This window comes from Mustela nivalis (assembly GCF_964662115.1).
Source record: "Mustela nivalis genome assembly, chromosome: 15".
NCBI lineage: Eukaryota > Metazoa > Chordata > Mammalia > Carnivora > Mustelidae > Mustela > Mustela nivalis.
In genome coordinates, this window is record NC_139034.1 from 28,130,652 (window position 1) to 28,145,619 (window position 14,968).

Consider the following 14,968-nt stretch of genomic DNA (forward strand, 5'->3'; position numbering starts at 1 on the left):
TCTTAAATGAAAGAGCTTTGCAAAATCCATACGAGGTTCATATCTGGAAATTCTGCTAAGCAGGTAATTCTAGGTGACAAAAATGACTGCATCATAATTCTCATCAAAATCGTTAGAGTGAAAGCATTTTCTTTTTTGGGGCTGATAGAATGAATTTCCACATGTGGACTACTCTCCCAAAACCAATACGACACATATCGTGAACTAAATATTTCCAAGTGTGGCTCTGTCCTTTTAAGTGATTTCCCACATTTTCACTTCACAAGAGACCTCTTAAAATATTATAGTGGTGACAATGACCTCGCTCAAATAGATGCCGAGCCAACCTTTTACATTTCTAATGCATTTTTCTGGAGTTTAAATTCAATTGTAAAATATGGCCTGTTTGATCTTACCAGGTGTGGCTGTTAATACTTTGCTAATTTAAAAACTTGCCATGTTGAAGCTCCATTCAATTTAAAAATACATGTGCGTAAGATGCCATTTTTGTAGTTTTGTTATGTTAGCCATGAAATATAAAAGCTCAGCTCTTTATTATAAATTGGCATTTCAAAGATCAAAATATGGCATTTGCTATTTTATTGTAAAACAGGTAAGTGTGCCTTTATAGACAGAAATATCTCCTAGAAAATGTATTTCAACCTAATCAGAGGGAAACTTGGTATAATTTATATAAAGTAAGCATATCATGGAAAATAAAAAGAACTTATATAAAATAATGTACATTGTCTCCTAAGATGGCTGAGCCATAAAACACGGCACTTGTTTATTTTACCATATAATTCCAGAATCGTCACTTTAATATTTAAACCAAAGATCATTATTGCTTACCTTAAATATTTATATATTGGATATAAAAAATTACAAAGAAATTATGGAGATGTTTTAGTTATTCAAGAAAGGATATTTAAACTCTTAGTTAACCCAAAGGTTAGTTCCCAAGGTTAACAACATTTTTTGTAAAACTCAAATGCATAAATTTAAGTGTGCATTTCACCTGACACAGCTGCCCTATCACCACACTGAAGAGTTCTGATATCTGTAGATTACTCAGTGAAAAGGAGAATAATTTACTTCATTTTCATCTTTTCAGAGAATTTGCTTTTCATAGGCAACAACTCATATTAAACCTTGAACAGAAGTTTTAAGACATTATTTTTCCATTCATTCTATAGCTTTTACTACATTCATATCAAGATTTTCCTCATTACTTTAAATGTCTATATTTATCGATGAAGTAGATCTATGCTCATGAAACTATATATGACTATTCACATATATCAGCAAGTTACACTCTGAATCCTAACTGTGGTTGATTGAAAGACATTTGTTTTTATTCAGTAGACTACAGTTTATGCCTTTCTGTTGGCATGACTTATGGTATTGGGTCTGTGCTAGACCTCAGGACCTTCATAACTGTTTTGAGTGTGTGTGTGTGTGTGTGTGTGTGTGTGTGTGTGTGCGCGCTTCATTAGGAGTAAGCTGTTTATCTTGCCATGACCTTTCTTGCCAGCTACCCCGTATCTCCATGTACCGACTAAAACTCATCTTTGAAATGTTAACCACACACCCACACACACACCCCAAATAGATTTTCTAGAACTAGAGCATAGCATCAGCTACTGTGGGGACTGGAAGGATGTCAGATCCCACCTACCCCACAATTTCAACAAGAGCTTCTCAGAATGGAGAAGATGGGCTAAGTGCATGGGGTGCCTCTCGTGTGGCTTCCAGAGCCCATACCCCTGCCTTTCTCTACATTATCAGGTTGGCTTCATGGTTATTTACTTATATCCATTTTCAAAAAGCATTTCTAGTGAAAACAGTATTCTGCTATTGAAAAAGTACCAAACAAATACTATAAATTAAATTAATAAAAACAAAACCCAAACCACTGACAAACCACAGCCTTCTTTGTCTTACAGATTTTTAAATAGAAGGCTGGAGAATGTAGGGGAGTTTTTCAGGATTATGCAGACCCATCCCATTCTTCTGAGTCCTGATCCAGTCTTCCCTCTCGTAGACCCTAAAACTCAAACCCATCAGGCTGTCCAAGTAGCTAGCCTTTCTTTACTCAGCTCAGCATCCAGGCCTTAATGGTTGATGGTGGGAAAGCTGGTGAGAGGTAGAAGAAAGCGTTAAATGCTAGACCTCTTGGAAGGGTCCATTTTCTCCCTGGGCCTAACCACAAAAGTCTTTGCCGGGAAATTTTTGTAGCTGCTTAGATTTCCTTCTCAGAAATGCCAATCATTACAATCCTTTCTGTGACAGAAGATTCCAACTAATCATAAGCCTTTGTGTTAAACAGATAGGAGTACCATGTAAGAGACAGAACTCATAAGGCTTCACTCAGGACGGCCATGCATCCATGGAGGCCTGAGGACTCCATGTAAGAAGTTTGATGTAGTCGCTCCTTGCCCTTGGTCTTCTTCCTCCATGCACGTCTCTGGCTGCTTCCCCTTCTAACTGCTTTCTCTGGGTCCTTAACATTCAGTTTCTGCCTGTACTCCTCCAACCTGCCTTTTTTCTGTTTAGATGCTCCCAGATAAAGGACCAAAATCATGTAGTTAGTCTACAAGGGTCGTGGCAACAAGTTCCTGGGGCCCTGAGAAACAGAAGCAGGGTGCTCCCTGGCATGTGCTTCTAGCTGCCACACACATGCGCACATATACACGCACATGGGCACACCACATTTACATGGGCACGCACACACACGCACACTCCTGCATGCACATGTATATGAGCACACACACACACACACATACCCTTTTTGGATGAAAGCACCAGGAAGTCTATGTGCCTCTCACTGGGACCACAAGTTGTACTAAAAATGTTCAGAACACTTTTTACAATAATACTACTTTTAAAATTCATTGTCTAGGGTCCAGTTACTAAAAAGAAAACATCTTTATTTAAGGTCTTTGAAATTCCACCGGGCTTTAAAGATTTAAAACTTTTGGGGTGTTTAATATAAATTTTGCTGTACCTTTAAATAAACTAAAAACTCACAACAGTTAAATCTCCTAAGACCCCTTTAAACACTTAGAGTTTGCTGAGATATGGGGTAACAATAAATGACCATGAAAGGACCAAACACCTCCCCATTCTACAGCACTTGGCACTAGAATTTCTCTGTGGTCTTTCCCTCATGTAGTGAATTCCAAATGCCAGTCATGGCCGGGGGCCAGTTGTTGACATGATCTTCAACTTCCTGCAGTGAAATGAGAAGGATCAGGAAAATAGATTGAGTTGTCTCCTAGAGTTGAACCTATTTAACAAAAGGCTCAGTCATTTATTTTGAGATTTTTATGCTTGCTTTTCTTACCCTTCTCTTTTGGAATTAAAATGTTCATTTCTTCTAAAAAGTGAGGGTTATAGTAGATAATAAAAATACTCTGTTTTGTTTAAATGACTTTTCTTTAGAAAATTAAAAGATGGAAACTCTGTATGGGTTTTAAAACCAATTTTAACTCTCCATGAAATTTAGTCTGGAAAACACTGCTCTAAGTCGGAGTCAAATCCCAAGACCGGGAGTGAACCACTGAAATTCTTAAGAGAATTTATTTTTTTCTTTTTTTTTTTTTTAAAGGAGAACATCTATTCCAGAAAGCATAGAGAATGAGGATAGTGAAGGATCCATAACCCTACCCTATTCTCTTTTCCCAACATTCATAGAAGTATAAGTCTTCTTGAAATGTGAAACAGAGAACGGGTAAGGTTAAAAAAAAAAATGCTGCTCCAAAACATGAGAAAGCTGTCTCCACTGTTGATCTGTTTCTTGTGTTGGCTGGCTCAAAGGATCACCAAGTGTGACACTGTCACCAACAGTCCCCAATGTGTTTATTTTTTCCTGACAAATACTATAAATTTTCCTCTTGTAGTGCACAAACGTTGTTTATGCAGCTGTGACTTCTTAAGTGAAAACGGACTTTCTACCCCAATGTATCTTTGTTTCAAAGACACTTAAAGAGAGCTCTCTCCTGGCATTTGGGGAGAACTTTTCAAGTAAGACCGCCTAATTAGGAACAATCACTGTGCATTAGATCCACTAGAAAGAAAAAAAAAAAGCAACTTGGCCTCTTTAAGTGTTTCCATCTTGGGTTACAGACCTCATCTAAAGTGGCTTCTCCCTCGGCCTGCGTAGTCTTTGCCATGGAGACTGAAGGTAAGAGCCAATGCTGGCTGGCCGACAGAGATCTAGAACAAACCCACAGGAAATCTCAGCCCCACTCCTCTGAGACCAGCTGAGATTATTTTACTTCATTTAACTAACCAGATGATAGGTTGACTGATGGGGTCATTATGTCCAGTGCAAGTAATTTTAGAATGAAAATTATGCAACAGGATAGACCACAGCTCAATTTTTATCACCCCAAATGCATACAATGTCCCTAATGTGATTGCCTTTGAGCCAAGACTGAAAGAAATGTTCAGTCTCAAGGTGCCTATATTTTCTGAAACAGATTGAGTGAAACCTCTCTCTCTTTTTTTTTTCAACCTAAACAAATGCAAGTGAATTTCTTAGGTCTTGCTTTTGAAATATCAGATACAAGATAAAAATGGCAGTGATTAATATCTCCTATGGGGCCAGCGGCTGGCAAGGAAAAGTCAACCTTTATCGGTCTGTCAAGTTGTTACTATCACTTTCAGGCTTGGGTCAATCAAGTAGGTAGGTAACCTTCTTGACATGTGGAATTGCCTGGAGAACTGGAAACTGATATTATTATTCTTATTTTTTAATGTCCTCACGGGGTTGCCTGGGTGGCTCAGTTATTAAGCGTCTACCTTCAGCTCAGGTCATGACCCTGGGGTCCTGGGATTGAGCCCCACATCTGGGTCCCTGCTCAGTGGGAAGCCTGCTTCTCCCTCTCCCTTTGCTCCTGCTTATCTCTCACTGTGTCTCTGTCAAATAAATAAATAAAATGTCCTCACAGAAAGGACATTTTGCCTAAGTGCCTTCTAATTTAAAAAGCACATCCAGATACCACAGTAGTTTCTCTTTGTGGTTTTTTTATTTCCCTTGTTAGTCCTTTTGATATTTTTCTTTCTTTTATTTTCTTTCTTTCTTTTTTTTTTTTTTTTGCTCTGAATTGAAGAAAGAATTTTAATTTCATGATCTGTTCAGTTTGCAAAGAATATCAGCAATTTCTCATTTGAAAACTTTATGCTAGTCCCAGTTGCTAGACCTTAGCTTTTGATTCCTAAACTGGATTTGTAAATCAGTCCTCCTCATCACTCCTACCCATCCCAAACTGACTCCTCTTCCTGAAGTTCTTATCTCATCTTTTGGCATTGCTGTATACCCAACACCAAGACACTGTAGCCAGAGAGTTGCCTTTCCAGCCCTTCACTCTGCACATGGATACTGAGTGCCTACTATGGACCAGACACTGCTCTGGGTATTGGAGATACAGCTGTGTACAAGACAGATGTGGAAATCTGTTCTCATAACAGTTACATTCAGGTTTCATTTCCTCCAGAAATATTCTCACCTTGGTGCCCGCCCTCCAACACACACACAACCTCATGTAAATGTATATATTTAAACATAAAATGACTATTTCATTAAAAGTACTAAATGAAGGAGAAAAAAATCTACATATAACTAGGACAAAGACATTTAGGATGCTGGGATCACTCTCCGATGACCAAAAACCAACCAATCAAAGAAGCAAACAAGAACAATTTCTTGGAATATCATCGGAGGACTTCTCATTTTTAAGAGACAGTGTGAAGTGAGTGAGCAATTTCTCACTCATGTCTCAGAAAAACCACCCGAAAGTGGAAAGGAAAACAAGAAAAACAGTAATGCAAAGCCCATCCATCCTTTATAAATCTAGGAAACAACAGAGACTCCCCAAACAAAAAATAAAAGACTTGCAAAATCAGTGAAGGTCAAGCTGAAACATAGAAGCTCCAAAATGAGGCTGTCCCAGGAAATGGAGCACAGAAAGAGCCCTCAGAGCCCTAGGTGAAACACATTGAAATGTAAACCCAGCTTTTTACAACAGGGGCCAGCACACTTTTTCTTAAACAGCCAAATAGTAACTATTTTAGGTTTTGTAGACATATGGTCTCTGTCTCAACTACTCAACTCTATGGCAGGAGAGATTGAGCAGCCATAGATGGCTTGTGAACATGTGGGCGTGGCTATTTCAACAAAACTTTATAAAAACAGGCAGCTGGCATATGGGCAGTCGTGGCTGATCCTTGTTTTAGAGTAAGAGTATAGCAGTTTGAGGGAGAGCTCTTCTGGTCTGGATCTCAAGCTGGTGAGGTTTCTAGAAAAAAGGAGAAGACACAAAGCTGAATGAAATGCTGTACAGAAAAGCCATGCTTGATGAAAGCTGTCTATAGTGTCCAGTGAGGAGGGAAGTGACTTTGCTTTATGAATGGGCCAAATCTACTATCAATTGGCCAGACCAAGCTAAAGGCTAAAATAACCCACATTCTCATAAGAAAAACTCCTCCTAGCTGGAACATGGTCCACACCTCTCTCTCTCACAGAAGCCTTTTGAAAATAGCTGATTCTGAAAAACTTGTCTTATTCTAATGTGATTCATCAAAAGGAAATCATCTCAGGATCTATAAAAAGATAATAAGGGAAGGAAAAAAAGCAGGAAAAAAAATGAAATGAAAACTAAATGATGATCAAGAAATATTTGCCAGAAAAATGCCTAATGAGAGAGATGAAACTGGTGGCCAAATATATTCTTGCATTTTTTTTCAAGATTTTATTTATTTATTTGACAGAGACACAGTGAGAGAGGGAACACAAGCAGGGGAAGTGGGAGAGGGAGAAGCAGGCTTCCCACGGATCAGGGAGCCGGATATGGGGCTCTATTCCGAGGATGCTGGGATCATGACCTGAGTCGAAGGCAGAAGCTTAACCCACTGAGCCACCCAGGTGCCCCTGTATTCCTCAATTTTTAAAACCAAGTGAGTACTCACCTATATGCAGTTTCACAGGAAACAATGATAAAGCAACAGAAGTAGACTATACATGTATTGGCAGAATTAAAGGAAGATATGAAAAAAAATCATAGAATGCCAGTCAAGTGCAGCTTGAAAGCTGCACAAAGGGTGGGCACTGATGAAAGACAGCTGGAGATGTGGAAGAGGATAAAAAAAAAAGGAGTATGAAGGATCAACACACAAGAAGTTAAAGGGATAATGTCATAGCTATCGAGTACATACAAAATAAACATATACATAAATGATGTCCCTAAAGAAGAAAACCAAAATAATAGACACCATTCAAAGGAATATTATACAAAAATAATCAATACAAAACATTATTTTTTTATAAAGATTTTATTTATTTGATAGACAGAGATCACAAGTAGGCAGAGAGAGAAAGGGGGGAGCAGGCTCCCTGCTGAGCAGAGAGTCCGATGCGGGGCTCGATCCCAGGACCCTGGTGTCATGACCGGAGCCAAAGTCAGAGGCTTAACCCACTGAGCGACCCAGGCGCCCCACAAAACATTATTAAACAACACCCCGTAGCGCATTAGAAAACTAACACACCATGACCAAGTGTGACTTATTCTAGGGATGCAAGGATGGTTTAATACTAGGAAAGCTATTAATTTATTTCCACCATGCTAATAGATTAAAAGTCATTTTCCTAGATGCTGAGAGGCATTTGATAAAATACATCTAGTCTTCTTTAAAAACAAAACAAAACAAAACAAAACAAAAACCCTATCAATAAAACGGCAGTTGGTACTTCCTTAACATAATTAAATACATTTATCTCAATCCAGAACCTAGCATCATGTTAAGAGGGAACTTCAGAACTATTCATATTAAAGTCAGGGACAGGACAAGGATTTCTACTATCACTACTGCTAGTAAACACTGACCTGGAGATTCTGGCCAATTCAATTACATAAGAGAAAACTAAATGTATACAATTTAGAAAGGAAAAAGATAAATCATACTCATTTGTAGATTACAAGATTTAATATTGAATTACAATTGAAAGTAAACTTACTGAAAAAATATTAACAAAAAATAGTGGAATGTAGTTAGGCCCTTGATTATAAAATTAATATATAAAATCATCTTTCATATATTAAAAGAAGTATTATTTGAAGAAAAACTTTCATTTTTAATAATAGTATGACTATAAAATATTTAGAAATAAATGTATCAGATGTGGAAGATCTATATGAAGAAATTTTTACAATGCCACTCATGAACACAAAAAAGCACAAGCATAAATGTAAAAATATATGATATTCTTGGCAAAGGAAACTCAATATCATGCAGCTTTCATTTCTATCCAAATTAATGTAAACCTTTAATACAGTTACTATAACAATGGAATTTGAAATCTATATATGGTTCTAAAGTTCATATAGAAAAGTAAATAAGCAAGACTAACCAGGAAAATTCAGAAAAAAAAATGTAGTAGTAGCCCTATCAGATATTAACATATATATAATACAATAAGTGGGGTATTTCACTTATTCTGACTCAAGTTATTCCGTTGTGTTGTATTCCGAACAAATGTAATATTGGATTCTAACCTCACACCTTGCATCAAAATAATTTTCTGATGAATCAAAGATTTCTACATAAATAATAAAAATATAAAAATACCAGGTCACTCCATGGGAAGTTACAAAAGGACTATAGTGGAGAACATCTTTCAAACTATATCACAAAACTCAGAAGACATATAAAAAAAGACTGATAAATCTGACAACATAAAAATATAACTTGGCAAAACTTTGCAACTCATAGCTAGCATGGTCCAGTCAAGATATAATGCAAAATACTTTTGCAATTCTAAATTTTTGAGTAGCTATGCTAAAAAAGTAAAAAGAAAGGGATAGTTTAATAAGTAGTTTATTATATTTAACTTTATCTATCCAAAGTATTTTCATTTCAATAGGTAATCCATAATAAAATATTATAAATGAAATACTTCTAATCTTTTTCTTTTTGTACTGATATACCGGGTGTGTATTTTATAACTTATTGTACATCACAATGTGGCTGGGCCACATGTCAGGTGCTCAAGAGCCCATGTAACTGTTGGCTATCATATTTGACAGCACTTGAGTGAGTTAATTTCCTTAACATAGAATACCTTAACATAGAGTTCTCAAAACTCTGTAAGAAAAAGTCTAATAACCTAATAAAAATAAGGGTAAGACATTATTAATTCACCAAAAATTAGAGAATTTCAAGATAAAACACTGTGAGAAAATAGTATTTCAAGGGCACCTTGGGGACCCAGTTGGTAGAACATGTGACTCTGGATCTGATATTGCGGTCATAAATTGGAGCCCCAAGTTGGGCCTTGAATTTACTTAAAAAAAAAAAAAGAAAAGAAAAGAAGATAGGGGCACCTGGGTGGCTCAGTCAGTTAAGCGTCAGCCTTCGGTTAGGGTCATGATCCCAGGGTCCTGGGATTAAGTCCTACATGGGGATCCCTGTTCGGTGAGGAGTCTACTTCTCCCTCTACCTTTCCCCTTGGTTTCTGCTCTTTCTCTCTGAATCATTTAAATAAATAAATAAATAAAATCTTCAAAAAATTAAAAAAGGAAGAAAATAATATTATATTTCATCTCAGATTGGCAAAGATCAATACATTTTATAATATGCTAGGTTCATGAGGAAGAGGAGAGTCAGCTAACTTATACACAATCTAGGTGAAGGGAGATTTGGCAATATGTATCAAAATGACCAGTATGCATACCTTTGACCTATCAACTCCAATTCCAGGGTTTTTTCCAACAGATAAATTGGCAAATGTGAAAAATTATTTATGTACCAATGATTTATTGAGATATTGCTTCTAAGTGGAAAAAATTGGAAACTGCCTAAAAGTTTATCAGTAGAGCACGGGTTGCATAAGTCATGGAATACTATAAATGAAATAAGCAATCAAAACTAATAAGGAACTGCTGTTATGTAATTATATGGGAGGCCATTCCAGCTATATTGTTATGGGAGTATTGGGAAGGCAAGGCATAAACAAGTATAAATACCAAGTCTAGTACCAACTGTGCAAAAATTATGTATATGTATTATATACATATATACAGACATATTGAATGTCTAGAATGATCCATAAGTAATTAGGAATAGAGATTGCCTATGGGGAGAGGAACAGCTTCACTCTGGAAGAGACGTAAGAAGAGAGTTACTTTTTATTGTATATCTTTTTCTGGCCTTTAATTTAGTACCACTAGTATGCATTTCTTATTCAACCTTTACATAAAATATTTGAATATAGTAAAAGGCACTGAAGCAATAAGAATATTTACTGAAGCTATTTCACTAAATGTTTTGTATCTACCACAAATGGATATTTTAAAATTTCTGGTTAAAATTCATGCAACATGGCAGTTTTTTTTTTAAATTTTTTAAAAAATTATTTGACAGAGAGAGAAATCACAAGTAGGCGGAGACAGGCAGAGAGAGAGGGGGAAGCAGGCTCCCCATAACTGGGACCCTGAGATCATGACCTGAGCTGAAGGCAGAGGCTTAACCCACTGAGCCACCCAGGCACCCCAATGCAACATCCTGTTCCAAATGCAGGTCCTAACCCGAATAACAACAAGTTTACACTTGGAGAGTTATGTTTATTGGCTCTGGTTTTCTCATCATTTGGGAGCACCTGTTTGATTGTTTTCTTAGACCTTTCTGTTTGGTGGGAACCAATGGCGGTAATTTACAAGTCAGAATTTCCTCCAGCAATTGCTCCCTTAATCTTTCTGTAAGTTCCTGAGTGGGGAGGATGAGGCTAGGCTTCCACTGTAATCAGCAAGCACCCAAGTTTTTAAAGGGCCGTTCTAGATTTGGAGGACACACAGTAAATATTTCCTGAGATATTTCCAGGAAAGACAATGAGCTTGCACTTTTTTTCAGGGGGCAGAGGTCCCCTTGTTGACTTGGACCTTGCATGTCTCCAGAAAGTGCTGGTTCATTCCAAACCCTGGCTAACTCCCATGAGGAGAATCACAACCCATCCTTGGTTACACTGATCCAAGAGGTCTTTCCTTGCCCACCTCCTGGCAGACAACAAAGGCATCTTCAACACTGTATCTAGCACAGCTTGTATTTGCTGGTGAGGTTATGACACCAATTGAAAATGGGGTTACAATTGCCAGTTGGAGTTTAAGGTATTTAAAAGAAAAAAAAAAAATCAGTTGGCAATTGTGTAGTCACTGATCCCACCCTGGAAACAGATTGGCCTAGATTTCTCCCATCACTGAGAATTCAGCCTTGAGCCTCCATGTGCAAAATGGTGGCACATCCTGTGTTGGTTTTTGCAGGGAGTGGGGCAAGGAGCCCTCCAAGGTTTGTGGTCCCCTAGCTCAATATCATCGGATCAGAGTTTTTAAGAATCCGCATACATACCTTGGCGGGGATAGATTTATAATCCCTTTAGTTTTCAATCAACAATGAACTGCTAGTATCCCCACAGGCACGCAGCTCTGAAGGGCTCCCTCCTCCTCGAGGGTAAGCATGCAAGGTTTGGAGAGAAAGGGATTAAGGATTTCTATGCCAGCCAGTGGAGGTCAGTGTTGAGTCATTGATCGCGTGTGTTCAAGGGATGCAGAAGTTACTAAGGTAGACAGATTCTTGCACATAAAACAGAGAGATAAAACACCCTAAGATGAAAAATGTGGGGCTGTGACATGGGCAAAGGGCACACAACAGCTCCACGCTGCTGCAGAGGGATGGCCGGGAGCAGCTGAGGACATCTGGGGCAAACACATGGGGGTGTTTCATAGCGAGAAGGTGGATGGAGGCCCGACTATGTTTACAAGGGGCTCTGGCTACTGAGAGTGGGACCTGTCTCTTCAACTATTTCCCACATGCCTCTCTGCTGGGATCCAAAGGGAGCATGCTGGTCTCCTTATTAAATACATGAGTTTTTAAAATTGAGGAGAGGCTGAAAGTGACCTCCCAAGATTAAAGGTAACTTCTTGCAGGCTATGTATTTCTCACAATCCTTCTTTCCATGAAGTTGAAAATCCTCGAAGGATCATTCCAAAGAGAGCCCAGCCCCATTGCTGGTTTGCTAGTGTTGACTCTCCGGGTGAGCCCATCTTCTTTATCTCTGGATACCACACCTGTGGGAAAATTTAAAGGATGAGGGAGGAGCTTGGGACCATCTGCTACCAAAGGAACCCGCTGACATGGGGAGGACCTGAGGAGACAGAAAACTCCAAGGGGTCACTGACAGTTCTCACCTCTCTTAGGACCACAGTTTTCTCTCCATAATTTGGGGGTCTGATGTATAAAGCACTCATGGAGCATTTGCCTAAATCAAATACTCAAGCTGTCTCAGAGTTTCACTCAGCAATGTTCTTTTGGTCTTCGTTATTGAAGTGATTTGGCTTAAAGGGGGCGGGCGCTGGGCAGGGTCCGGAAAGCCTCTTGTTATATGGTTTCAACATCCTGGTTGATCGTGGTTGTATTTTCAGATGCTGACGTTCTTCATTAAAGAGCAGCCAAGGAGGATCATGGCAGCTCTCTGTGTGTGTTCATGCCCCCCTGGGGGTGTAGGTAGCAATTAGTCACTTAGAATACTTAACAAAGTGCTCTTTATTCCTTAGAGCCTGTGATTCCCATTTAAAACTCTTATAATCAAAGGGCATTTCTTGAAAAAGAAGGGAAAGGAGTGCTTTCTTTGTTTTTGAGTTTGGTGTTCTTTTTCTACACTTTGATATTTATTTTTTGAAGATTTTTCAGTTTCTTTTCTACATATAGTTGACCAGGGCTGAGCCCAAGATACTTGTCTTCTGACCCAAGTGCTCCATGCTTGTTACCAGAACCTGCCTCCATTCTGCATACCACAGCCTCTCCAGCTCCTATGCCTTCGCGCACACTCCTTTCCACGTGTCACCTCCTTTCCTGTGTTCTCCACGATTTGCAAGTACCTTCTCTGAATGGTGCCACTCTGTCCAGCCTTCAAACCTAGGTTCAATGTCACCTCTGGCATAAAGCCGCCAGTGCTCCCAGCCAATCCGCTCTTCCCCAGGCAGAGTGAACCATTCCTTTCTCCAAACCTCTCCCCACCTACTGCCACCAGAGTGCTACACACATTTTGATGGTGTTTATGCACATAGGTATAGACTTCAAATAGTTAAATAACAACACTTTAGCAATGCAGGAGAAAGATCCTCAGCCATCACCCCCCTTCCCCAACTCCCCTCCCCGCCCCGGGCCCCACTGTTGCTGCCCTTGGGAAGGAAGACAGTGCAATGCTGGCAGTAATCAGAGTAAATGACTCCAAATGAGTAGAGGAAAGAGGAGACAGCCTTTCTAAGTAATTTTTAAACAGAAAAATCTTCAGCTGCTGTCCCCAAGTCAGAGAGGCTGAGGATGCCACCCCCCTCCCCCAGAACAGTACAGAGAGAAGGCATGCTATAGCAATCATTTCATAGAATCCGTTTTAGAGGAGACTCTAGCCTCCTCTAGTTTCTGCATGTGCCCGTAGCTGTGCAGGATAAACTAGTTATAGAATGAGCTAAGTGCTATAGAAATGTGATTGTTAAAGAATCTAAGGTTTTGAGCCTACACTGTAATGTTAGAACTTTGTACTACTGCGGGGAGGCAGAATTCTCTGTAGTTAACAAAATCACTCTGCCAGGTTAAGCTGGGACACGGACCAAAGCAGAACAGAGAACAGCAACGGCAAATAATGCAAAACAGTAAAACCAAATACAAGAATGCAGGCTGGGACAAGGCAAAGGTGTCATTTGTGGTGCAGATTTTATCAGTGCATTAGTGATGAAGGGAGTTCAGTGAATCCACATGGTAGTTATCTTTGTGCAATTTGGAGGCTGCAGTACGTGGATGTGGGTATAGCGGAATTATATTGTTACATCTTGACCTCTTAGCTGCCCTACCCCCAATCAGGCAAAGCTCCTTGCTGTTTGTGGTTTACTGACTTAGGGAAAGGAAGTGTTAACCGAAAGCAGAGAAAGGAGGGCGTCTTCTGGCTTTTGAGTTTCCAAAAGCAAAGTCCAGAAAAAAAAGTGGGAAGATTAAAAGCAAAGAGCAAAGGTTCCAACTTCCAGAAGAAAGATAAAGCTTTCCCAGCTTGGGTGAAGAAGAAGAGTTGGAGGAGAAGCGAGGAGTGCTTAGAGAGGCACATCTTTTCAGTGAGTGGAGTGAGGCCCAAAAGCAAGTGGGGACCCAGGAACCCAGTATGCAGGAAGACTCCAGAGAAGCCAAGGCCACATGGCACCAGCACTTGGACAGTCCCATGGAGTTTTCAGCACTCCAATGAGACGGTGAGCAGTAGAATTGTCCTACTTATAAGTTCTGCCATGGCCTATAAGCAGAGATGGGACCCAGAGAGCCACCAAGAGATTTTTATGCCTTGGTATAATTTGGGAGTAGTCAAATAGTTCTCTGGAGCTCAAGAAAGGCCCAGACATCGCATAAGGAGACCTAAGGCTTTATGATACCTTGTACATGTGATTGATGAATGGTGACCATTTCAGTGGAAGCCAGCCCCATGTGCGGTGATGAACCAAACGCTCTGTGGGAGCCCTAGCATTGCCCTGGACCCCCATTACCCCACCCCATGCTGCCCTGAATTTATATGGAATCATGATTTGCTGAGGTTTCAGTTATGTCCCACTAGCTGAAAGGGGACTTAAAGTATGAATCAAAGTGAGTAATTACAAATATAAAAAGTTTTCTTTTTTGCACAGTTGAGTTTGTGGTGATGTTTGTGAATTTTTTTGTTTGTTTGTTTTGTACAATTGCCTAATTCTTCATCTACCCACCTGATAGACTGCGAACTTCTTAGTCATCCAGACAGTGTGTCCCCAATGAAGGGCTTTCTACATTTGCTGAGTGAACTGAAGAATCTTCCTAATGACCGGGGACAGGGATTCATCCTTAAAATTCTTTTTCAATCCCTCAAATTTTGGCAGATTTGGGGACACAGAATCAGGGCTCAATATTTGTCATGTGAATGAACAAC